This window comes from Protopterus annectens, chromosome 3.part0 (genome assembly GCF_019279795.1).
Source record: "Protopterus annectens isolate FY-2018-M chromosome 3.part0, PAN1.0, whole genome shotgun sequence".
NCBI classification, from domain to species: domain Eukaryota; kingdom Metazoa; phylum Chordata; order Ceratodontiformes; family Protopteridae; genus Protopterus; species Protopterus annectens.
In genome coordinates, this window is record NC_056731.1 from 999,867,086 (window position 1) to 999,893,602 (window position 26,517).

A 26,517-nucleotide genomic window follows, 5' to 3' on the forward strand; every position below is an offset into this window, starting at 1 on the left:
TCTGAAAATACCATGTATGCCAGGCATAGATCTCCCTTCAACATCCGGAGACAGAATTCAGGGATAGAGCCTTGAGGTGATCTGTATATGACATGCTACTTATGCCCTGTATTTTATGAGTGAGGAACCTCAGTGGATGTACCACTTGCTGGATGTGCCTGGTTAGGTGCATACCACAGGGTATTGTACTCAAAGATAGGTCTGATGAATGGTGAATACAATGGAACAATGACCTGCTTGGACCTAGATTCCATACCTTTGTTTATATGCTGGTCAACATAGAATGATTTCCTCACTACCGTAGTCATATGATGGTCAAAGGCTAGATTATTTTCAGCATGTGTCCACAAATTCCTAACAAATGGATTAAGTCTTAGTGGTGTGTTGTCGATATGATAGTTAAAAAGGTGTGGATGACTTCTCAAGGGATACTATTATGCATTCCTTGTCATTTAGTTTAGTTAATGGCTCTGACAGAAGTTAGTTTGCCTTTGTCAACCCTTCCTGGAGAACATTAGTGTCAATGTGTTTGTGTGTGTGTGGCGGGGGGGGGGTATTTTTATGTAATTGTGAATTCACCTATAACCAATGAGTGACAGACAGTAAAGTGAATGTTTCTACAAGTGTGTCATAATTTCTGCTTTCGAAAAATGCAATTATGTTACTGATAACATTGTCTGCAAATAATGAACTACTCAGAGAGCATTTGTAAGTTACTTTCACACCAGGGTTCCAAACAACTAACCAATGGATCTATATGGTCTGAGTCTGGAAAGCTAACCAGAAATGAAATTATTACCACACCTAGTGGTATGGCAAACAAATTCTGATCCAAAGAGAAGTTAATGAATTACCTTTACATGGCAAACAAATTCTGATCCAAAGAGAAGTTAATGAATTACCTTTACATTTCATGTTTTTTGTCCTTTCAAAATCTATTCCGTACCACCCCACGCATTCATTTCATGTAGAAATGGTGGTAAGTAGCAGTGTGCTGTGTAGAAAAACTGCAGGCAATTACAAGTCTGAATTAAGGGCAGAGAGATTATTCCTGGTACATGGTGTTTGGAGTTAGATGGTGATTGGATGGAGTCTGACCAAATGACCATAATCAGCCCAGTAAACTGTTGAGTCCCATGCTATCTTGAATGTCTTTTTGAATGGTCTATCCACTTTATATTCTGGTAGTTTATTCCATGGGTCCTCAATCTCCTCTGTAAAAAAGTACTTTTGGAAATGAGACATTGTGTAGACACAGAAGATGATATCTGCTTTAAACTTCATTTTTTAGCTGTACATCGAGACCCTTCATAGCTAAAGTGCATTTCCCTTTGTCGTACCTATTTTTTTTTGATAAAATGCATTATAATCCTTTTATTAAGAATACGTCCTGATAATTCTACTGTATCCCTCAGTGATGTCACTATAGCAAATGTGTGGGGTACATTCATAGTGTTTAATGGACTGCTTCCCACTCATGCACAGAGGTGCCTATATTAAAATTTATGGATGTACCCCCACACTGTCGCTATGGTAGCATCATGGAAGGTGAAGCCTGACCAAACATTCTGCAACATCATCAAAGCAAAAATGTGTTTTAATGGTTTTATTCCAAAAACCAGGAATAAAGAAAGGAACAGTCAGGCAGAAATGTAGTACAGCACTGGAGGTACCACACATCATGATAAGATAAGTATGAAATAGGAGGAAATACTGTAAACGACAAACCTGCACTGGGCAATCTGTATGGGAGTGAAATAATGCGGTTTGGGCTCAAAATGCTGCAGTGGGTGTGGGTGTGAGACTGGAGAAAACCAGTAAAGGAAAAACAAGGTGCATTGGTGAGCTCAGAGTGGAGTAAGAGTGGGGGAAGCATGTGTGGTCTGCAAAGGATGGCTGATGAATAAGCAAGAGTGAAGGTGAAAAACTACATTCTTGGGGTAAACAAATTTGTGAAATATAATTAAGTGTTATGAAGTAATGATGGAGAAAGTAAGGGCCTGAATGGAATTTATTTTGTCAGGCAGAAGGAGTAAATGGAAATTGATGGTATAAGAGAATAAAATTGTTGGAAATGCATGACAGTATGTGCCTACATAAATAAAATGAAATGAAACAGAAACAGAAAGCTACAAGCTTAGTGTTTTTGGAAGTGAAGTAAAGTAAAAGAAGTGTGGGGAACAATACGGCCATTCAGCAAGCTAGATCTAATATGACTTTTAAAGGAACTTTATTCAGCGGATGTAGGTACAATGCAAACAATTGTGGGATATGTAAAATGGAGACAGACTGATTTCATCAAAATATACATGAAAAGGAAAGTTAGAAAGATTTGAGGGGAGCTGCAGAGAAAAAAATGGGCTACAGGAAATTAAATCCAAGTTAGATAAAGTTAGCATAAAATTGGATGTCATGGAGAACAGAGCTTGAAGAAATTATATTAGAATCTTAGGTGTTGTAAAAGGAATGTATTGGGTTATTACAAAAATTATTTAGGTCAGGAGCATGGACATGATGAAGGAGAATAAAAATATGAACCCACAGATTCATGGGGGACACCGGGTGGGGAAGACCAGTAATACACTGGAAGCTAGAGGTAGGTATATCATCATGAAAACATGGCACCACCAAAATAAACAGTACATATTAAGATAAGCATCACAGAAGACGGATGTGAAGAGCAGAAGCAGTCAAGTAAAAGTGGTGGAGGTGTTTTTATTGTAGGTATACCATCGGGGAGGGGATTTAGGGTCATAGCAGCTGAACCAGGAGGGGCAGTGTGCAAACTGAAACTGTATACCCTGCAAAATTAAATGTCTTGCTGTTATACTAAAGAAGAAGTTATCGTAACTTATGTTGATATGAGAACACATAAATGGATGAAACGGCCATCTGTAGGTGGGGAAGAAAAACTGCACTTTGGAGGTACAATATAGAATTATACTGCCGCAACAACAAATGGGGCAGCTATTAATAACTAAGACAAGTCTGGAAGGGGGAATGGAAAACGAAGTCCCATGGTAGTGAGTGACAGGTCTGAGTCCCCAGAGACTGCTTTAATAGGCATAAGGAAGATGATACAGTTACAAGAATTACAAGGAGAATGGAAGAAAGGAGAATACCGAGACAGGCTACCTTTAAAAACCCTAGAAAAAGAAAGAAAATAGTCTAAGGACAAGTCATGGTGAAATAAGAGACGAGAAAGTAGCAGCAAAGTGGAGTGATGTTGTTAGGAAATTACCAAGACATCCTAGAAGTGAAGAAGGGGGTGAAGTGAGTCACAGACAGACTCAAACTCAAGTAGCAGATGGAGAGGACCTCAAGCATTACTAGCTAGTTTATTATAAGTGCTTCAGGCTTTGACCCTACAAGATCAGTTCAGTATGGCAGTGGAATCTAGTAACTGCAGGACTCTATGTGAACAGGACTCAGGACAAACGGTGCTTCACTATGTGCCGGTTTTGCTCTTTATATTCTCCACAGGCAAGAAGAAGGACTAAGCAATGTGACGACTGAGAAGGATGAAGGGGTATAAAGATATTTGGTGGAAAAAAAGAGAGAAATAGACTGGCAAGAAGAGATGCTCACAACAATTTTTGAGTCTGCTGTAATGAGATAACACTTTTAATTTATTTAAGCAAGAAATGGGGCAGAGTCTATAATATGGACACTGAACGAATGAGTGATCAAGGTTGTCCCCATATGAAGAATGTTTATGGACGATGTAACAGAGTAATACATTATTTCTAGTTTTTTAGGGTTTGTACATCCTATAAGAAAGTAATAAAGGGAAGAAGAATATGTCCCATTGTGGGCACATAATGAACATACGCTATGAAAATATAGATTGCATATGTTTTCTGATTGTAACTTAGAAGGGCATAGTAACATTTATGATATAGGGAGCGATTTTAGTTAAGGAGATGGACTTTTAGGTTTTGGTTGATAAAACTCTAGCATAAGCCCAACATTTATATAACATAAGCAGTATGCAAAAGTAATATAGTTCTTTGAAAATGTTCTGTATTTCACTGACAATTGTTATGGAGTAAACTGTATGATTCAATGAGATGCAATAGGTGAGACCAGGAAAGGGAATCAAAATGAAGGGAAGTTATGTTTTGTATGTGTTCAAAATAATAATAGCAGATCAACATACTATGGCTTAGAGTTCGCTCTCTCATTCACTCCCTTACGAGTCACATCTGATTTCAAGAGTGACCCTTCGGACACCCACTGCTACCCATAGACTTTACAATACAAAGGGGAAACAGAAGTGGGTTTCCACATTTTTCTTCCATATCACACATACACATGCACTCATACCTACTGGCAATTTAGAGTCCCTGATTCAGCTTACAGCATGTCTTTGAAATATGAGAGGAAATCGGATCACCTGGAGAAAACCCATATGAACACAGAGACGACATGCAGGTTTCACACAAAATGCACCCTAGTTAGGAACTGAACAGGAGACCCTCTTGCTGTGAGAACACAATGCCACCATTGAGCTACTGTATTGCCCTGCTTTGGCTTAACTGCAAGATATAGGGAGGATATGTGTATTGTGATCAATAGAAGATGTGTATTATATGTTATTGATTGCAACATAGCTCACTTGTATAGTACAAGTGTTAAGGCACACATTTTTTGAGCCAACATTGTCCATTCTGTAGTAGTAAAATTAGGGGGCCAATGTGATGAATTTGAAAAGGTAAGATGAAGAAATGAAAGCATATGATGTAGGTAGTAGCTGGTGGGGACTAGGAGCAAGACAGTGAATTAATTCAGAAGCAGGAAATGCCCAAGGAACAATACTCAAGTGGCTGTTAAGGTGGATGAGAGACAGTGACTTTGACCATTCTTACCTAGGGAGGAACATCGGTGCATGCATGCAGACATGCAGTATGTCCAAAGTGCCATGTACTCCATCTCCTGAGAAAGAGAAAGTAGAACAGGATGCAGAGAGTAGGGAGTGTGGGTAGGGATGAGATAAAAGTGTGACCGATGAGAATGGTGCCACAGGAGCCAAGGATGAATAGGGTCTTTGGAAAGGTGGAGATTAATGTAAACTGCAAGAAGCATTTAAGTAAGTGTATGAAATGGATCCTAGAAAGATAAGTGGGGAATGTGAGGAAATTTATGTTTAGTAGAAAAGATGGCAAGCAGGTAAGCAGATTGAATAGTTTTTTGATAGATGATGAAACCTTGTGGAACGTGGAGGCTATAGACATATGTGAAAGGGTTGTGTCAGAACATTCCATAATGATTTGGTTTCTGAAGGGAGGGAGGAAAGGAAGAAAGGAAGGACTAAAAAAGTGGAGACTGACCTGAAGTGGAGAGGATCAGATTAGTTAGGGTAGCTGAAGAAAACAGCAAATGAACTGGTCCAAAGGATCTTTCTAGAAGAGGAAGAGTTAGAGATAAGGGAAGTGAATGGAAATAAGGCAGCTTAGAGGTCAACAGTAATGGGTTTTGGAGGGTGGCAAAATAGTGGAGACAGGACAGGATAAGGGAGGTAAAAATAGAAGTGAGGAAAAAACAATTATAAATATATCATGAAGAGGAAGAATTATTGGCTCAGGAATGGCAGTCAAAGTAAAGGGAATAAGGGAGATTCCGGAGAAGACAGAGGACTTAGAAGAGAAGCAGATACATGGTAGAGTGGAGCGGAGGAGGAGGAAGCACAAATACAAGCGAAACCATTAAGAATTTGTACAAACTAATGTATTTGAAGAAGAAGACATGGGTGGCTGGAAGAGAGACAAAAGAAGGCAAGAAAGTTATTCTGGGCAAGGAAATAAGAAATGAGTTCAGAAATTTTTATGAGAAGTTTAATATCAGATGAGTGGTAGAGGAGACAACTTTTGAGAAAGGGAAAAAACAAGAGTTAAGGGAGGAAGATGGGAAAACAATACACAAAGTGGTTGGTTCAGGAAAGGTTGGTGCAATAATTAAGCACATAAAAAAGGAAAAGCAGTTGGTCCAGAAGGTTTTCCAATTAACTATTATGAGCTACTAGGGATTCAGATGGGAAATGTTTGACAAATGTGTTTAACAAGCTAGCGGAAAGAATGGATGATACTGAAATCAATGTATCAGGCAAAGAACTGTTGCCAATTTATGTTTATTTATTTATAAATCGAGCTCCTGTAAGGTTGTCTTTGTCTGTATTTAGTTGCATACCATGAGTTATGGAACAAATGGTAATGGTGCCAGTGTTCGTGATCTATTTATTAAGGCTTGTTTAGATAAATCCATCAGCACTGTGGCTAGGGGAGATATAGAAGTGTATGAAGGATTTGTATGGAGAGGCAAGAGAACAAAGATTGGGAAGAAAAGACAGCTAAGAAGGTTGTTCGAAGATGGTGTGTGCTTGAGTTTAGGAGATATGCATTTGCAGTAAATGTGGTGCAATAACTGAGGAATATGGAGAAAGAGGGGGTCAGGTGGAAAATAGGGGAAGACCATGATAAAAAGAGGGAAGGGGAAAGAGTGAAAAGAACATATTTAAGTAGACAAGGTAGTGGAGGGGAGCCTGAAGAAGTTTTTGAAGGAAAAGTAAGGCTGAGATGACCACAGGGGACTAGAATCCAGGATATGATAAGTGAATGACAGTCGCAAGTGTTTACAAAGGGAATGAGAGTGAGACGAGTATGTGTAACATTTGTAATGGGGATGAAAAGACAATATAGGAATTTTAAACAAATAAGGACTTTTGGTTTGAGGAAGCAGGGCTGGCTGGTGTGCAAAGGAAAGGTGAAGAAGACAGTGAAGGAAGACAGTGAAGGAAAGCAGAAGAGCAGTAAAGATGAAGCGGAGAAGAGCAAAGGAAAAGGGCATGAGTGAGGATGAATATGCACAGGAAAGTGGGTTAAAGACTGACATGTCTGGTGAAGTGATGAGAACATGAGTGAGGCTTGGGAATGGTGAAGGATTTAAAAGTATCAGGTCTTGCATCAGGCCAACACATGAGGTTATTAGATAGGTGGTATTAGACAAAAGATTAGCTGAGGAAGGTAAGTTTGTGAATCCGGAGTTCTGAACATGTGGGGAAAAGAGGTAGATAACATTCACATGTAAGTCTTAGGGTTTGGGAGGGTGGCCTAATGGTTAATGTGTTTGCCTTACAAACACAAGGTGCAGGGTTTGAGTCTCACAAGGGATAATTAGCTAAACTTACAATGGCTCGCAAGGGCAGTTAGCCTAGTACTAACCTATGAACCTATGATTTGGATTGGAAAGTAGCACAAAAAGGTGGCAGAATATGAAAGAAATATGGGGTAAAGTATATAATAGAGAGGTTAAGGAAAGATGATTATAATTTTTTCAGAGTGGAAGAAGGGCACAGGGTCTGAGGGAAGGAGGAAAGGAGAAAAATATTGTCAATAAAAGGTTAGTTGGAAATGTGAATTTCCAATGCATGGGAGTCAAGGAATATCAGTTAAGTACAGAAGAAAAGATAGGACAACTGTAGGGAAGAGTGAGGGTAACAGAAGCTTCATTAAAAGGCTAAAAAAATGGAAAGAGGGACAGATGGAAAAGAAAGATGAGAGAGATAAGTGCCATAATACAAGGAGAGGGAAGATAGGCAGCAGAGGAGAGTAGCCCTTGTAATTTAATACAGAAACATAGCAGGGTGGCGTAGGTGCAACATATGAATAATGGCAGTCTGCTAAAAAACAGATATGCAAAAAGATAACAATTGTGGCTTGGGGTGAATTGCTCAGCATGTTTGGGATAAGTATTTTAAATGTACAATATAATGTCACTATGTATAAGCACATTTTTCTTTTTTAACAAGGATAGGAAAAGTTCAGGCTTACTCAAAGTGACGTGTGTGAGTTTCGGTAAAAAAGGATTTAGAGAAAAAATAAGTACTTTCAGGAATACTGTGAGTAATTAGTTCCTACAATTTACTTTTCTGCCTCCTCTTACCTCTCTGTCCTTCCAGTCTCACTTGCATAAACTTGTCTACCTATGTCTTTCATCTCTCTTTTTCTTTCTGTTCATAAACATTCCCCTGCTCTCTGGCACCTTTCTGGTGAGCCTGCTCTTAACTGCTTTCAGCAGCCTACTATCCCTTTTCTTATATGGCATCCTGAACTACAGATAATAGTCAATGTGTGACCAAGGGCCTGATAGAATGAAATCATTGCCTCTTTGCTTCGTGACTCTTATTTCCTTGAGCTCATATCTCATTATTCCATTTGGTGAATCCACTGCCATCTCACCCTTCTCCTGAGGGTCCAGTCCACTTTTGATCAATATTCCCAGATTCTCTTCCTGCATATAAAGCAGACTAGTGTATTCTCAAGATTACTGGCTGCGTAGAGAGTGAGGTTTGGGGTGAGCGAGATAGGAGTAGGAGAGAAAATAAAAGTATGACTTAGTTGATCAGAGTTAGGGTGAAGGAGAGGGAGGTGTAGTAGCAAGTAAGTAGGAAAGTAGTTTAAAGAAGTAAGGATGAATTAGCAAGTAGGTAGGAGACAGGAGGGGTGAGTTAGAATATATAGTGAGAGGTAAGGGGTTAGACAGACAAATTAGACAGGTTAGGTAGAAAGAATTTAGGAAGTTGTGGGTATTGTGAGGTGAGCTTGAGGATATGGCGATCGGGGGGGGGGTTGCAGTAGCAAATCCAAGAGGTAGTTGGGAAGATTTTAAGTACACTTTTGAATTGTTGTGGTTATTTTATGCTTCTAATGTCCAGAGTAAGTTTATTCCAGGCAAGGGCTGTGGAGTAACTGTACAGTTCTAGGCCTTCTGTGGTTTTAGGCTTCTAGATTTGTAGCAAGTTTTGCTCTGTACTTCTGAGGTTCAAGGGTGGTGTGTAGTTTGAAACAATTGTAGTGATGTCAGGACAGCAAGAGAGCTTGTATATGATGGAATGTAAGATCTGTAGTTGAGAGAGTAATAGATGATGGGGACATTCTAACCAGTTTAGTGAGTCAAGGGCGTGACAGTGGTGAGATTTCGAGGGTAGATTCGCAGTAAATTGGGCAACTTTGTTGAAGGTAGTTTCTAGTTTTGTCAAGAGTGAGGCTTGCAGGTTGGTATGGATTTGTGAACTATAGAAGATGCTACGTAGGAGATATGCATGAAGAGAGAATGATTCTTCCTTCTTTTGTTAGATAGCTTTTATTTCTATAGAAATATCTGTATTTAGATGAAGTATTTGTATGGCATGCATTGCTCTGAATATCACTCATCTCTGAATGCATTTAATTTTGATTTGAAGTTCTTTATTTAAGGTTTGATCACTTCTATTTTGTATCTTATTCTAGTATTACATAAGTTTTCTGTTCTGTTGGAGTTTTAAGAGTTGCTGGCTAGGGTCAGTTAAAAAAAGTTACCAAAGAAGTCCTTTACAAACTGTGAATAGCATCAGATAATTAGAGACGGGAGCTGAGAAACAGCATTGCTTTTTATTTAGAAATATCTGTATTTAGCTGAAGTGTTTGTGTGATTTGTATTGCTTTAAATATCACTCATCTCTGACTGCATTCTTCCCCCTCTCACCCACTGAGTTCTTGTTGTGTTCTTAAATTTTGTGGCTTTTGAGTTGCCCACTCCTACTATAAATCCCATTTTGAACACTCCTCCCAGGCCCATCTCATCAGCTCATTCTATTGAGTAGAGAGAGAGATTATTTGGGAAGGCCCACCCCTTAGTTTCTCAACCTTGAATTATCTTGTTTCATCCCTTCCCACTTAACCTAAAAAATTGCACTTTATTCATTTGCTTTTACTGTATTTGTGTTTCTTCCTACTTTATTACTTTATTTTGGTTTTGCTGCTTGTTCTTAAAGTATTCACTTGCATTTGTGCTGCTGCATTTATCACTGCTTTTTAGTAGCCTGATACAATTGCAACTGTTATTCTAAGCCTTTTAATATAAGCACTTGGGCTTCAGGCCAGTTGTTCTACATTAGGAAGGTTTGTGGGCTACACTCTTGTGGCAGAACAGATAGCTTACATCCTTCTAATTTGGGAATTGCTGGTTGAAGGCTTAGTGTCTGTTATTCTAAAAGTATCTTAGTTCTGGTTTAAGCACTTGGGCTTCAGGTCAGTTATTTTGCATTAAGAAGGTTTGTGAACTCCTGTGGGAGGAGAGGGTAGATTCTCCCCTTCTGAGCTGGGAATTGCTGGTTGAAGGATTATTGTGCCTGCTTATTTCAATGGTTTCTTTCTGAAATTGGTGTGCCTTGTTTGCTGTACCATACACTACTTTCAGACCTGCTAAATCTAGCTCTGTTTGTATAACTTGGGCATTTCATTTAAGCCTGAAAACCTGTCTGCTTGAAGGGACAGGATCCAAGCTTTTTCTCTGGCTTCTGTTTTATTCTTGAGGCCCCTACCTCTAATGTTCACTTTTACGACTTCTAAAGCTAAAAACTCTTACCTGTGAGTATTTCCCTCTGTTTCTACGTGAAGTGCCAATGCATTCTATTGCCTCCCATTTTTAATATCTCTCTGGTGCTCCAATATTTGCTCCTTAAAGGAACAATTAGTTTTCCCTACATAAAAGGTATAACAGAGAGTGCAGAATGATAAATAAACTAAAATTTTTGTAAAGCAGTCCGCATAAAATGTACACTCAATAGAAATCCCTAAAACAGGATGTTTAAAAACCATACCAGATTGTATGTAATGAAAGGCACTATACCTCCGACAAGGATAAGTGCACTGATGCTGGGACCTCAGGGCATCATACCAAAGTTACATCACCTGGCGGTAGCTGTTGGGCATAATATCCTCTACCCCTACCAGTCCTTTTCTGCCAAACCTGAGCTATACAGCTATATATCGCCTCTTCTGTATAACCCCTTGCTAAGAAATCTGATTTCAAATTATGGAACACTTCTTGTAGCAGACTATCATCATTACATAGTCTCATGGCTCTTAGAAACTGACCCCTAAGTACATTCCTCAGTATATCCAAGGATGCATGCTCTTTTAATGTAATAATGAATTCTTCTTAATAGCCTTTCTATGCAAGTTAGTATTTATCTGTCCTAAAGCTGATTTATTAATAGTCACATCTAGAAAAGCAATCTCTTCATTTGAGGCAGTATATGTAAATCTCAAAAAATTGGTAGTAGAATGCAGGAACTCAACAAATTCTGATAATAACTCTAAGGGACCTGTAGCAAAAGAAGGTCCCAGCATCGGGGTACTTATCCTTGTCGGAGGTGTAGTGCCTGTGATTACATACAATCTGGTATGGTTTTTAAACATCCTATTTTAGGGATTTCTATTGAGTGCATGTTTTATGCGGACTGCTTTACAAAAAGTTTAGTTTATTTAGCATTCTGCACTCTCTGTTATGCCCTTTATGTAGGGAAAACTAATCATCTCTTTAAGGAACAAATATTGGAGCACTACAGAGATATTAGGACTAGGAGGTAAGTGAATGCATTGACACGTCTCGTAGAAACAGAGGGGAATACTCACAGGTTTAAGTTTTTAGCTTTAGAAGTCGTAGAAGTAAACATTAGAGGTGGGACCTCAAGAATAAAACAGAAGCGATGGGGCGTGGCCAAGGATGAACACAGGATAGCAGCAGATTTCTTCAGCTCCACCAATTTCACTGCACTGACAGGAAATAATAACTTAAAAAATTAATTTATGAAGTAATTTTCTTTCTAAATATGTTTGTTTTATCTATTTCTTGAACTATATCTAAAAAAGAAAGGAAATTTTAAAAATATTCCTGTCAGAAATCACCTTGGACATTTTCTTGTCAGTTTTTCTGTTTGAAATGAGTTCCAGTAAGACAAATTCTCAAGACTCCAGCATCAAGAAAGAACTTCAGTCTCTGATATCTACAATCCAGCAACTTACTGCTAAGATGGATAAACTGGATACTAAAATTGATACCTTCATAGAGAAAACTACAAAACAAATAGACTTGTTACATATAGATTTGCAACAACAGAAGATCCAGATTACAGGCATAGAAGAGACTGTAAATGACATGGAAAATAGAATCCAAGAAGAGGAAATCAACATTGAGTTTTTGCTGAAACAAAATACACATCTACAAACAAAGCTTGATGACCTGGAAAATAGATCTAGGCGCAATAACATTAGGATTTTTGGACTGCCAGAAAATATTGAAGGTAACAATATTACTTCTTTTTTAACAACATGGCTCCCTAAAACTTTAGACTTACCAGAAGCATTCTCTTTTGGTATCAGAAGAGCACATAGATCTATAGCTATTACTAACTCTAACAAAAACTATCCTAGATCAGTTATAGTTAGATTTCTATCATCTTTTGATAAAGAGATGGTTCTTAAATCTGCTTGGGCTAAAGCTCCTGTTAAGATTAATGAGACAACTGTGCATTTTGACAATGACTATTCTTCCTTGGCAATAGCTAAAAGAAAAGTTTTTCTGCCACTAATAAGGGAGCTTAAAAAAGCACAGTTTAAAACATACCTTCTGTTTCCTGCCAAGCTAAAAATCTTCCTTCCTGATGGTCCTAAAATTTTTGATGACTTAGACTCTGCATTACTGTTTATCAAAAAAAATAAGATTTTGGATAAAATAGAGGAAATGGAATGGGCTAGTCCTTCATTAAAGAGGTTGGCAACTGAAACTTCGTGGAAGACTTCAGAGAAGAAGACGAGACAAAAAAACAAATGATTTGTTCTATATTTTTTTTCCCTTTTTTTTCTCTCTATTTTTCTACATTATTAATCTTTTTAAATATAGTTACCGCATTTCCAGAAAGCCACAAATATTCTGAAAATGATTTAATCAAACATATTTTTTGTGTGCAAAGAAATGTTTTGTTTCATAATCAGTCAAAATATCTGAGGAACTAATAACAAGCTATCATTCAGTTTGTTTCTTTTTCTGAAAAAGAGAAGTAAGGTTAGTAACTTGATACATTTTTTTCTTTTTTTCTCTCCTTTTCTTCTTTTCTTTATTTTAAACAATGACATTCTATTTAGATTATGTAGTGGGTAAGGGTGGGGAGGGCAGGAGAGAAGTGTAATGAAAATATGATAAATGGAATAATAACTTATTTATTCCTTGTAAAAAGTTTATATGTTGTTTAAATACTATTGCTAATTATACTTTCTTGATTATATTGCTTATGCTTGTTTTAAATAATCTGACATGCTTTAATTAATAATAATTAGAACTAAATAATAGTAAATAATATGTTTTATTTCCATCTTTATTAATATAAGCAGTAAGTAATATTCCATTGTAAATACTTTTTATAGCTTCCTTTTACATTTTTCTATCTCTGCTTTGCTTCTTTTATTTTCTACTCTTTTTCTTTCTTTATTCTTTCTCTTTATTTTCCTTCATATTAATATATTGAAATGCTTTTGATCATACAGGCACAGTAAATAATAAGATTTGTATAAAAATTGAGTTGGGGCAAAAATATTGAGTTTTATTACTTATTAATAACTTTGGGCTTAATTTCACTTGCATAGAGGCTGTAATAACCTGTAAAATACTTCACGAAGGTTTTGTTATGTTTAGATGCATTTATACTGCTAAATGAATGTTTGTCACTAGTTTTTGACAAGATTCCCGCCAAAATGTTAAGGGAGACAATTTGGGATGTGGGTTACCTCGTGAACATTGTCCTCGAGTTGTTTTAAAAGCTTCAACTCTCAGAATTCACGCAGAGAAGCTGAAAGCAGTCAATTTGACCTTTGACCCCAGAATTCACACTGACACATCGCAGATCCAGGAAGTAGAACTGCTGCAAATGCGACTCTGTGAAGGAAAATGAACTCTTTAATATTTAAATGTGAGTTATTTTATATAATTACTTAAGTATTTATGTTATAATTTATAAAATATGTCAGTTATAATGATTTTAAATGATGCAGTTTCTTGTAGTAAGCAAATGTGATATTTTAGAAGGCATAGAAAGTGAAACATTTATACAAGTGTTTTTGAAAGTTTACTTGACTGCAGCATACTAATTTATGTTAAAAACTTATGATTTAAACATACACATTACTATAACTCATTTGATTTATCTGATTGACAAGCATAAATAACTTTATGACTCTATTCTGGAAGAAGTTGTCATGTGATATATTTTAAAGCAGCAGTATAGATATACAAAATACAGATGGCTTTCTTTACAATAATGCAAGTGTTTCTGAGAATTTACATAACTATGCAGTATGATTTATAACAATTTCTATAAATATAATATTTTATTCTACTGACAATAATAAGTATGGGAAAAAGCTCAGATACAAGTAATTCAAGGTTTTTTGGAAGCTGTTAACTGCATTTACATGACAGAAAATAGATGCATCTTAATATATGTAATGTCTGAACCATATTAGCCAAAGTTTTTGATTTAAATGAATATTAGAACTTATTTTTACAAACTTTGAATAAATTAATATGTAAATATGCCCTTCCTTTTTTTTTTTTTTTTTTTCACTCTCTCTCTCTCACGTCTTTTATTTCTCTCTCTCCTCTTGGTTCCTAATATCAAGTTTATTTGAATGCTATTTGAATACAAATGTATTATATTAATTAGATGTATATAGTAGTATGAATAGTTTTAAAAAAAAAGTTTATCTTAGTTTATATGATGCTGTTTTATCAAATGTGTAGTTTTGTCTTGCTAGATAATCTAATTGAAAGTTGTTAATTTAATGCTAAATATAACTAGTATTAAATTGATAAGGTGGTAGCTGAGGTACTGCTGCTTAGGGTAGCGGGTTAACTTGACTGGTACATACTACTCTAAGTTGGAGTTTTTAACTCAGGCTGGGTGCAAGGTTTAATCCTTACATTATTTTCTCTTGTTCATTGTTGTATGTATATAGTTCTGACATCCACAATACATTTTGTAAACTCATTGTCACTACAAACAAAATTGAATCTTATACAAAATCCCATAAGAGATTCAATAAATACAGCTATATTTAAAGGTACACCTAAAGAAGGAGATGTAACATTACTTATTTTGTTAATTGTTATTTTGATCATAAGATTCTTATGTTTTAAAATGCCAAATGACATCTCTAAAAGGAATTTCTTTAAACATTAATGGATTGAATAATCCGTGTAAAAGGGCAAGCCTAATAAGATACATTAATTTACATAAGGCCAACTTAGTCTTCCTTCAAGAAACTCATCTCTTGAAAAAAGATATTGATAAACTAGCCGCAAACAAATATACAATATTGGTTAGTTCAGAGCACACTCAGAAAAAAAGAGGAGTGGCTATTTTATGGAATAAAAGTATGCCCATTCCTAAAACTATTAAGTCTTATCAGGATGATAAAGGAATGTTTTGTATGGTTACAATACAAATTAATGGGAAGACTTATACATTAATTAATGTATATTGGATACCTGGAATTGGTATTAATACAGTGAAATACCATTTTGATAAGATCATATCATTCTCTATAGGAGATATTATTTTAGCTGGTGACTTCAATTGTATACTACATGAAAGTGACACTACCACTATAGGAAAAAGGAAAATTACATCTAATGCAAAACATTTAAATGATTTTGCTAATTCTTATCATTTAAATGATATTAATAATCAGATAGATTCAAAATCATTACCATACACCTTTTTTTCTAACAGATACAAAACTTATTCAAAAATAGATAGGGTCTTTATTTCTAACCAGATGGTAACAGATTTAATTAATTCCAAAATCATTTCATGTCCTATATCTGATCATAATTCAATTGTTTTGAGTTCATGATAAAAATACTCACAATGTTCAGATCAAAAGGATACCAGCATACTTAACTCAACTAAAAGACTATAAAGAATATATACTTTCAGAAGTACAACATTTTCTAGACATAAATAATACTCCCGAAGTCTCCATTGTCTATGTTTGGGATGCCTTAAAATCATATCTATATGGACAAAGTATCAGATAGTATAATAATAAAAGGAAATCTTGGGATAAGGAATTGTTAGATATTCAAAGTAAATTAGACTCTTATAAACATAATAATAAAGAAAATATTATGGATAAGAAAGTCATTGAAGAAATAAACAAACTAAATGAGAAATACAAAGAAATTTTAACTCATAAAGTTAAAATAACTCTAGAGAAATACAAGTTTTTGTCTTACTCAATAAGCCCCAAATACTTACATAGACTTAAAAATAAAACAAAAAGGTTGAATAAACAAAATCATATCAAAGAAATCTTTTCTCTAAGGAAAAAGAAGAATGTTTCTAGTCTACCAGAAATACTAGATGAATTTAGAAATCACTTTCACAAAATTAACCATAATAACATTAACATGGAACCTAAAGATAAAATAAAGGAGTTTATAACCACAAACATGAATAAAAAGCTTAATAAACAGATTAAACTATTGGACAAAAGTATTTCATATACAGAGGTTGTTACACAAATTAACAAGCTTAAATCAAACAAAGCACCGGGTAATGATGGTATTATACCAGAGATATATAAAATCCTTTCTAAAAGTACATATTCATTAATACATAAGGTTTTTATTTTGACCCAAAATGAGTTAATAACCCCCCCATCTTGGCAATATACATTTATTTCGCCAATTTTAAAACCTAATAAAGATCCAACTAGATGTACTTCATATCGACCCATCTCATTACTTAATGTTGATTATAAAATGTTTATGAGTATTTTTGCTGATAGATTGAAGACAATCATCCCTGGCATTATAGATATAGATCAGACAGGCTTCATTGTAAATAGAAATACTTTTGATAATATAAGGAGAACTCTAACATTAATTGATTTTGCAAATAGGATTTGATTCAGTAAGTTGGGACTATCTGTTTACTTTAATGAAGTGCACAAACTTCTCAGATGCAATTGTAAATCTAATCGAGCATTTATACAAAGGAACATTGGCTTATATTAAGGTAGGAACATATGTCTCACAAAAAATACCCATTTTTAAAGGTACAAAACAAGGGTGTCCACTCTCTCCACTATTATTCACTTTAATAATGGAGCCTTGGGCTAATTTGATCAGAAACAGTACTGACATAGAGGGTTTTGAAATAGATGAAAATACAACATCTAAAATTCAACTTTTTGCAGATGATGTTCTAATTACATCAGCAGGATCTAATTCTTCTATGCAGTCTCTATTTGATAAAATAATGAATTTTAAAAGTATTTCTGGTTTAATATTCAATGAAGAAAAAACTAAAATACTACCTATATATACGAAAAATATTCTCATTAGTGATTTTACTAAATATGTACCCAATTCAGGTCAGATAACTTATTTGGGTATAATATTATCTAAAGATATTAAATCTATTATATATAATAATTATAATACCTGTTTTCTTAATATACAAAATCTTTTTAATACCTGGAATAATATGTTTTTTACTATGGAAGAGAGACTTACAATTATTAAAATGATAATATTCCCCAAGATTTTATACTTAATACAATCAATAATACTCCCACCTACAAAAATAATTATCAAAAAACTGGATACACTAATGTTAAATTTCCTATGGGCACCTAATAGAACTAGGATTGCATTAAAGAAACATACTAATAGCTGGTCTCAAAGGGGTATTTCTTTTCCAGACTTTAATTTATATACTATCTCTTCTATTGTAAAAGTTATTACTTTATTAATAGATCAGTCATATGTTGCAAAATGGAAAGATTACTGGGAGCTAATTAGTATACACTTCATGAAAATCTCCTTAACACATAAAAATATGATTGTAAATAACTCCATGTTATGGTTACTAAAGGAATTTTGTACTTCACCTATTACACCTAAACATATAGTTAGTTACCCATTAAACATTATTATTAGCTATCGTAACTTTATATTCATGCATCCTAAATATAGGGAATGGAATTTTATTATATTCCCTATGATGTATACTCGGGGTATGCTTTTGTCATCTACTTCTGAAGGAACCCATTTAGCTATAGATAATGATCTAAAGTACTGGTATCAGTTGATATATGATAATAAAGTTAAAAATCTAGATTTCTTAAAACAAGAATTTGATCTAAGAGAAACTTGCTGGTTAGAGGTTCAGACCTTTAGACAACATCTCATTGATAAAATAGATCTAATGTCTATAACAGTTAAAGAATCTATTCCAACACTGATTGATTACTTGATATTAAATTTACAACATAAAGTTTCTGATAAAGGAAAGCTTTCATACATACATAAAATTATCAGACAAGAAACTTTTTACAGTGCAGATACCTACTGGAATTATTTCACTTCCATTAATGGGGACCCACCAAACCAACAAGATAAACAATATATATTGGAATCTGCCTACAAAACTATGTCTTCCATTGTCTGGAGACTTTTTACATGGAAATTTTTACATAGATCTTTTTATACACCTTTGAAGATGAATAAAATAAATAATAAAGATAATCTATGTAAAAGATGTAATGTAGAAATTAATGCTGACTGGGCTCATATGTTTTATGACTGTATAAAATTGAAAGAATATTGGAAGTCAATTAATGAATTTTTGCAGGCTCCTTTTACAGATAATTTCATTATTTCTAAATCTCTTATATTATTCAACACACCTGTACCTCAAAGTGTTAAAAGATTAAGCTTCCCTTGTTATGGTCTATTCTAGCAGTGGCTAGGAAAATAATAACCAGAAATTGGATTTCAGATACACCTCCTTCATTCAATGAATTTAAAAATGTTATGAATATAGTGTGCCATATGGAAATAAACACAATAAGGTCAAGAACAACTAGGAAAACATCTTATTATATTGTATGGGATAATTTACAAAACCTGTTAAAAAATCTTAACTTCAATAGCATGGTATTTTAGTTTAATTAATTGATCTGATTGTAGTGGATGTCTTTGTAAATACTTTGGTTGTTTTGTTGAATGTTATAATCATATCTATTTTAATTACTTGTATAAAATTGTTATGATATTTCTCTTGTATGTTAAAACAATAAATTTGTTTTAAAAAAAATAAAATAAAACAGAAGCCAGAGAAAAAGCTTGGATCCTGTCCCTTCAAGCAGACAGGTTTCCAGACATAAATGAAATGGTCTATTTAAAACCGTCCCTTAAAGCATGACCACTTCCACATTGATGCTATATATATAAAATATATATATATATATATATATATATATATATATATATATATATATATATATATATATATATATATATATATATGTATGTGTGTGTGTGTGTGTGTGTGTGTGTGTATATATGTATATATATATACATCTATATATATATATTTATAAATGTATATATATATGTATGTATATATGTATATATATATATATATATATATATATATATATATATATATATATATATATATATATATATATATATATATACTTATTATATGGCAAAAGGACTATTGCACTATCCAATAAGTTTGTTTGTAATATTAGGGCTGAGTTTTAATAGCATAATGAGGTATGCATATGCATTTATGCATGTGATTTTTAATTTTTAAAGTTTTTGCAAATATTTTTTGTTACGTAAAAGAGCGTGCATCCTCAGCATATACTGAAGAATGTAGTTAGGGGTCAGTTTCTAAGAGCCATGAGACTCTGTAATGATGATAGTCTTCTACAAGAAGTGCTCCATAATTTGAAATTAGACTTCTTAGCAAGGGGTCATACAGAAAAGGCGATAAATAGCTGTATAGCTCAGGTTTTCAGAAAAGGATTGGTAGGGGTAGAGCATATTATGCCCAACAGCTACCGCCAGGTGATGTAACTTCGGTATGATGCCCTGAATGTAGGGTCAGAGTCCCATTTACGTTTTCAAGTGATATTAATATTTTTTGTGACATTGTAAAGAAACATTAGGAGATCCTGATGGTATATGAAGAGCTGAGAAGGGTTGTAGCAGAAACACCACAATTCTCCTTTAGGAATTACTCCAATCTGAAAAGACAGTTATTTTACAGAAAGGAGGCTAGTAGGGATCTGTTGAGGACCCAGCGTCAGGGTACTTATCCTTGTCAGAGGTGTATTGTCTGTGATTACATACACTCTGGTTTGGTTTTTAAACATCCCATTTTAGGTATTTGTATTGAGTGTACGGTTTATGCAGACTGCTTTACAAAAATTAATTTATTTAGCATTCTGCACTCCTTGTTATGCCTTTTATGTAGGGAAAACTAATCATTCCTTTAAGGAACTAATATTGGAGCACCAGAGAGATATTAGGAATGGGAAGCAAGAGCATGCATTAGCAAGTCATGTAGAAACAGAGGGGAATACTCACATGTTAAAATCATTAGCTTTAGAAGTTGTGGAAGTGAACATTAGAGGTGGGGGGCTTCAAAAATAAAACAGAAGCCAGAGGACAAGCCTGGATCCTGTCCCTTCAAGCAGACAGGGTTCAAGGCTTATATGAAATGGTCACTTAAGACCATCCCCTTGAAGCACAACCACTTCCACATTGATGCTTTATACATATAGTTCTTATATGGCAAAATAACTATTGCACAATCCAGTAAATTAGTTTGTAAAATTAGGGACAAGTTTTATTAGCATAATGAGGTATGCATATAGGTTAATAGGTTGATACAAGGCTATCAGCCCTAGGGCCTATACAAGCCTAGCCAAACAATTCCCCAGATATTTCTTACCACAATATTTACTTCCCTGGACCCCTATCTAGCAGGCAACTGACGTGCTCCCCGGGGTGAATTTCCTATCTCTCATCCAATTGTCAAGGTTCCTTTTGAAGAGGGCCAAGGAGACACTCTGCTTGACATGTATGGGCAGTCTATTCCAGAGTATGGGGAGTCTCTGGGTCAGGAACCTATCTCTCCAGCATGTTTTGTTCATTGTGATGACAAGGTTTAGATCCCTGGAGCATGTGGGTCGGAGGGATTGGGATTTCTTAAAGTGGAGCATGTCCAACAGCTCAGGGTTTGACATGGCTTTGTATGTTAAGCAGAGATCACCTCTGAATAGACGATATGCCACAGAGTATATCTGGAGTTTTTTTAGATGGTCAGCATAGGGCATCTGCTTTAGGCCTGTGATTCTTTTAGTGAGGTATTTCTGCAGCCTTTCCAGCTATTGCAGATGTCTTGTGAGGTATATACCAAATGGGGCATTGTACTCTATAATGGGTTTAATGAGGGATGAGTACAGTGGGACAATGACCTCCTTTTTTATGTATGAAAAGCCCTTAGTGATGAGGTGTGCCACATAGAAGGATTTTCTGACTCCTGTGGCGATATGCTTTTTGAAGGTGAGACCACTGTCCACCTGTGTCCCTAAGTCTCTCATCACACTTTCAGTGTTTAGTGTACTGCCACCTATGTGGTAATTCATGGGTACATGGTTTATCCCAAAGGGGATAACTATACATTTCTTGGCATTAAGCTTGAGCCCATGGCTCTGGCACCAAGCATCTGTTTCTGCAAGGCCCTTTTGTAGAATATCCACATCATTTGGAGATTCAATAATGGCTACCAATTTGCAGTCATCTGCGTAATTTGTTAGCCAGAGTCCCTTAGTGTTGGCCTGCACTTCAGAGAAGTAGATGCCAAACAAGAGCAGTCCCAGGACTGAACCCTGAGGTACTCCACTTGTCTGGAGCTGGATTTGGAGTCAGGTACTTTTACAGTCCGGGTTCTGTCAGTAAGCCAGTTGGCAACCCATCCAGTGATGTAGGGATTCATGCCCAGCTTAGTAAGTTTATCTATGATTCCAGAGTGGGGATGGTGTCGAAGGCCATGGCGAGGTCCAGATAGGCTGTGTGGACTGCCTTACCCTTGTCCACAGCTTTGGAGACTGATTCAAAGAAGTCAATCAGGTTCAGGAGACAAGACCGGCCCTTCATGAACCAAAACTGGGTGGGGTCCAGAGTTTGATGGTTGCCAATGTCTTTATTTATAAGTTCCATGAAAATGCGTTCCATGCCCTTGCAGATCAGGCTCATCAGACTGATAGGACGGTAGTTCCCAGGATCCAAGGTGGCTCCCTCTTTGAGGAGTGGGATAACAGTAGCTGTGCGCCACTCAGTAGGCACGAAGCCTAAGGTGAGGTTATGATTAAACATGACACCTAGGTGAGGTGTCGGTTCATTTTGTAGTTCATGTAGTACACAGCCCAGGATGTCATCTGGTCCCATGGATGCGGTATTCTTAGGTTTGGAGAGTGGGGTTTCTACCTGTGTGGCTGTGATTACAGGAATTTGGCAATCTTTTGGTACTGAGATGGGCCTTTTAGGGGGTGAGAGGGGGTGATGTTAGCACTAAATCGATCTGCCAGGATATTGGCAATATCCTTGGGATCAGTATATTTAATGCCATTTTGCTGTAGCTCAGAGTAGATCTCAGCATTGCCATTTAGAATCTTGACATAACTATAGAATGCCTTGTGGTTGTCTTTGGAATCTTTGGCAAATTAGCTTTGCAGGATTTTATGAGGGATCTCAGCTTCTTACTGAGGCTGGTAAGGGAGTTTTTTGCATCCTGAGATTTTCCTCTTTTCTGCAATAGTTTCTTTCTTCTGTTGTATAATTTGTTTATGGCAGGGGACCACCAGATTGGCTTCCTTTTTTTGGAGGAGAGCGTCTTGATTCTATTTGGGATGGCACGATTCATGCACGAGTGGATGTGCTCGTACAGTGCCTTAGTGTAGGATTTAGCAGTTGAACTTTCAGCTCCCATCTGCATGGGTGTCATGAAGTTTGTCACTTCTGATGTAAGTAGCATGAAGTTGGCTTTGGAGAAGTTTTTTACAGAGGTTTCCTTACTGGGGGGTGGGGTGGGATGTGGATGTCAAGGGTGATTTGCTTATGGTTAGACCTGACCAATGAGGGGGTGACCACTGGTGTAGAGCATCTATCTCCCATGTTGGTAATGACCAGGTCTAGGATATTGGAGCCCCTGGTGGGACAATGGATTAGTTGATCCAGGGCATTGGAATTTATGAATTCCAAGAACCGTTGGGAAAAGGTGTTGGTACCCGAGTAGTTTTCCCAGTTAATGACAGGGTAGTTGAAATCACCCAGTATTAGGGTGTTTGGTTGTATCTCAGTATTTTCCATAATGTTTAGAAAGGTGTAATGAGAATCTTGGGGCATGGTGGGGGATCTGTAGCAAGCTACAGTTTGGATTGCAGTCTTACCTACTGTTATTTGCACCTGGAGAATTTCAGATGCATTGTGTTGGGCAACTAGCCTGGAGGTGTGAATATCCTTGGTGAATATGGACACTCCTCCACCTTTAGTGTTTCAGTCTTAGTTTGGTGACTGAAAAGTGTGGTAAGAGTTGTAGCCTGGTATTGCAGGGGTGCTCCCTGGAGTCTTGAACCAGGTCTCAGTTACTGCAGAGATATCGATGTTCTCCATTTTTAGGAGTGCCTCGAGAGAGTGCATTTTGAGGTTTAGACTTCTAGCATTGAGTAGCATTACCTTCAGATTTTGCATGCTTGTATCTGTTACAGTGGTGGTTTTGTCCTTTGAACCTTGGCTATAAAAGGCACTATAGGGGTGGCAAGAGCTTTAGCCAGCAACCTGAATCCCAGGGGTGACAGGTGCAGATCATTTTGTTCTTATACTGTGGTATCATTCTGGGTGAAGGCAGGATGCTACTCAGGGCTAGGGTCATACCTGCCTGGGCCACATGATCTGAGAGCTCTTCCATGTCTCTTTTCATGTAGTCCAGAGAGATACGTCTCAAGTCATTCACTCCAGCATGGTCAATGACAGGGTCGTATTTGTACTTGTTGTGGAGTGACTTGAGTGCATGCATTATGTGGCGGATCCTGGCACCTGACAGGCAGCTGACTGTAATTTTCTCCTTGCTCAGCCTGGTGAGTGGGACATCAGTGTGCCTGACTATAGAGTTACCTATGACTAAAGTGTTGGGTACGTTGTCTTGCCTTAGGGACTGTTGTTGGGTGACACACTGGTGTTGTGAGCTGTGTGTCACTTTGGTTGTGACTGGTGTTTGTTTTGTATTTATTCATGTGTTTTTAATTTTTAAAGTCTTTGATAGTATTTGTTTGTAGGAGGAAAAGATGTCAAGATGTTGATATATGAGTAAGATGAACTGTTTAATGGGTTGTCTGATGAAACGATCTTTTGTATCGTGAAAGCACTTACTATTTTATTTTCTGTTAATAAATATATCAGCATTCAGCCATGGCAGCTGTGCACTTTATTTTTGTTGTTTTTTGTGACATTTCTAATTACCATTCCTTTAACTAAGTGGTCTTCTTTATTTGATAAATTACTGTTATGACTCTGTCATAGCTCATGTTGGTGTGAATGACTTGAGACGTACCTCTCTGGACTATATGAAGAGAGACATGATTGAGCTCGTTGATTGTGTCCCAGGCAGGTATGTTCCCTAGCCTTATGCAGCATCCTACCATCACTCAGAATGATGTCTCAATACAAACAGAAAATAACTGACTTTAACAATTGGCTTAGTTTCTGGTGTCATTCCAAGGGATCTAGAATGTGACAGCCTGGGAGGTCATGATTGACAGACCACGATGCTTTGCCAGAGATGGCCTTCTTCAGTCTCCCCTGGGCTTCAGGCTTCTGGAAAAAGTTTGTGCCTTCCCCACAGTGCTTTATTTTCGGCAAAGTCATGAGCACAAAATTACCAACATGAAAAATTCTTCTAAATGAAATTTAAAGGTCATGCTTCTAAATGCTAGGAGTGTTAGCATGAAACTGCACTAATTGCAAGTATTCCTTGTCCTGGTGGATGCTGACATTTGTGCAGTCACTGAAACCTGGTTCACAGCTGTGGAGAGCACCCCAGCCTTACCAAGTTACTCATCCTACCATACTTTCAGACCCCAAATGGAGGGCTACAAAGCCAAAGGAGGTGGAGTTTCAAAATTTATCAAAGACATACACACCTCCAAGCTGGTCAAAGAGTAAGTATGATGCACAGGGGACACTCCAAGTGCAGTTAACTGTTGACAAACACCTATTCAAATCATAGCTAGCTACAGACCCCCAACCATGACTCAGTACACCCACTCCACCTATCTGGACTTACTTGAATCCATCAAGATTCAGCCCTCTACCCTGATCCTCGGTGACTTTAACTACCCAACCATAGAGTGGAAGACCTATTCTAGCCCAAACATGAATGCCCAGAGATTCTTCAACTTCATCAGTGCCAATGCATTGGATCAGCTAGTAAACAGCCCAATGAGAAGGTGAAAATATCCTGGAACTAACATGAGTAGCCACTGTAGCACCCCTACAGTGTCATCATCCTTGGTAAGATCCGACCATAAAGTGATCACTTTCATAGTCATGATCTCCTCTGACCCCCCCCCCCCAATCAGGGTCAAACAAAAAAAACTTTTCCAAAGCTGACTACAATCTCCTCAGAGCAGGTATAAGCAGCTTCACAGCCACAATCCCTTCAGGTGGAACTAGCACTAATGTCCAAGCCTACACCAAAAACCTATATGAGCACCTACATAATCGTATGACCTCAACAATACCTGACAGGACCAAATCATCTTCCTCAAGGAAGAGTAAACTAGTGTGGTGGACAGCAGCAATTAACAAACTCTATAATAGAAGGAAAAAATTGTTGTCCAGGACCAAGAAGGAGCAGGTGCCAAACTGAAAGCAATCTCTCCTTTGTCTGAACAAGCAAATAAGGTCACTGGTGAAATCCTGTAAGGCTAACTGAGTCCAAATTGGCCACATCCACTATGGACAATCAAAAGGCCTTCTTCACATATGTCCACAATCTTAAAGGTAACACCCAAATCTGCTCTGAATTGGTGGTCAATAACATCACATACACAAATGACATAGATATAGCCAACCTGCTGGCAGACAGGTTCAGTGAAAATTTTACCCACCTGTCCCCCTATCAGTAAACCAGGACATCACCAGCACTTGCCACCTCTCCTCTTCACCAGGGAGCAGGTCTTTAATGCCCTCTCAAAGGCAAAAAATACAGTCTCCATGGGACCTGATAACATCTCTGGCTGTATCCTACATGAACTCAGGCATGAGCTCTCAGCTCCATTAGGCACCCTATTCAACCAAAGCCTGAGCACCAGCTTCATCCTAGTTGAATGGAGGACAGCCACTGTCAAGCCTCTACACAAAGGTGGAGTGTCCACTGACCCAGGCAATTATAGTTCTATCAGCCTAACTAGCCTGATCTGTAAGGCCATGGACTGCATTATCATGGACCTTATAAACAAGGACATTGGCAACCTCCAAAGACTTGACCTCACACAGTTTGGTTTTGTCAAAGGGAGATCATGCCTGTTAAACCTGGTTGACTTCTTTCAAAACAGTCACCAAAGCCATGGACAAGGGGAAGATGGTGCACACCACCTACCTTGACCTAGCCAAAGCCTTCAACACTGTTCGCCACTCGGGCATAACAGATAAACTCTCCCATCTGGACATCAACCCATATGTTAACAGATGGGTAGCTAACTGACTCACTAATAGAACCCACTCAGTCAAAATAGAGGAAGCCACCTCTAGAAGTAGACCCGTAACGAGTGGTGT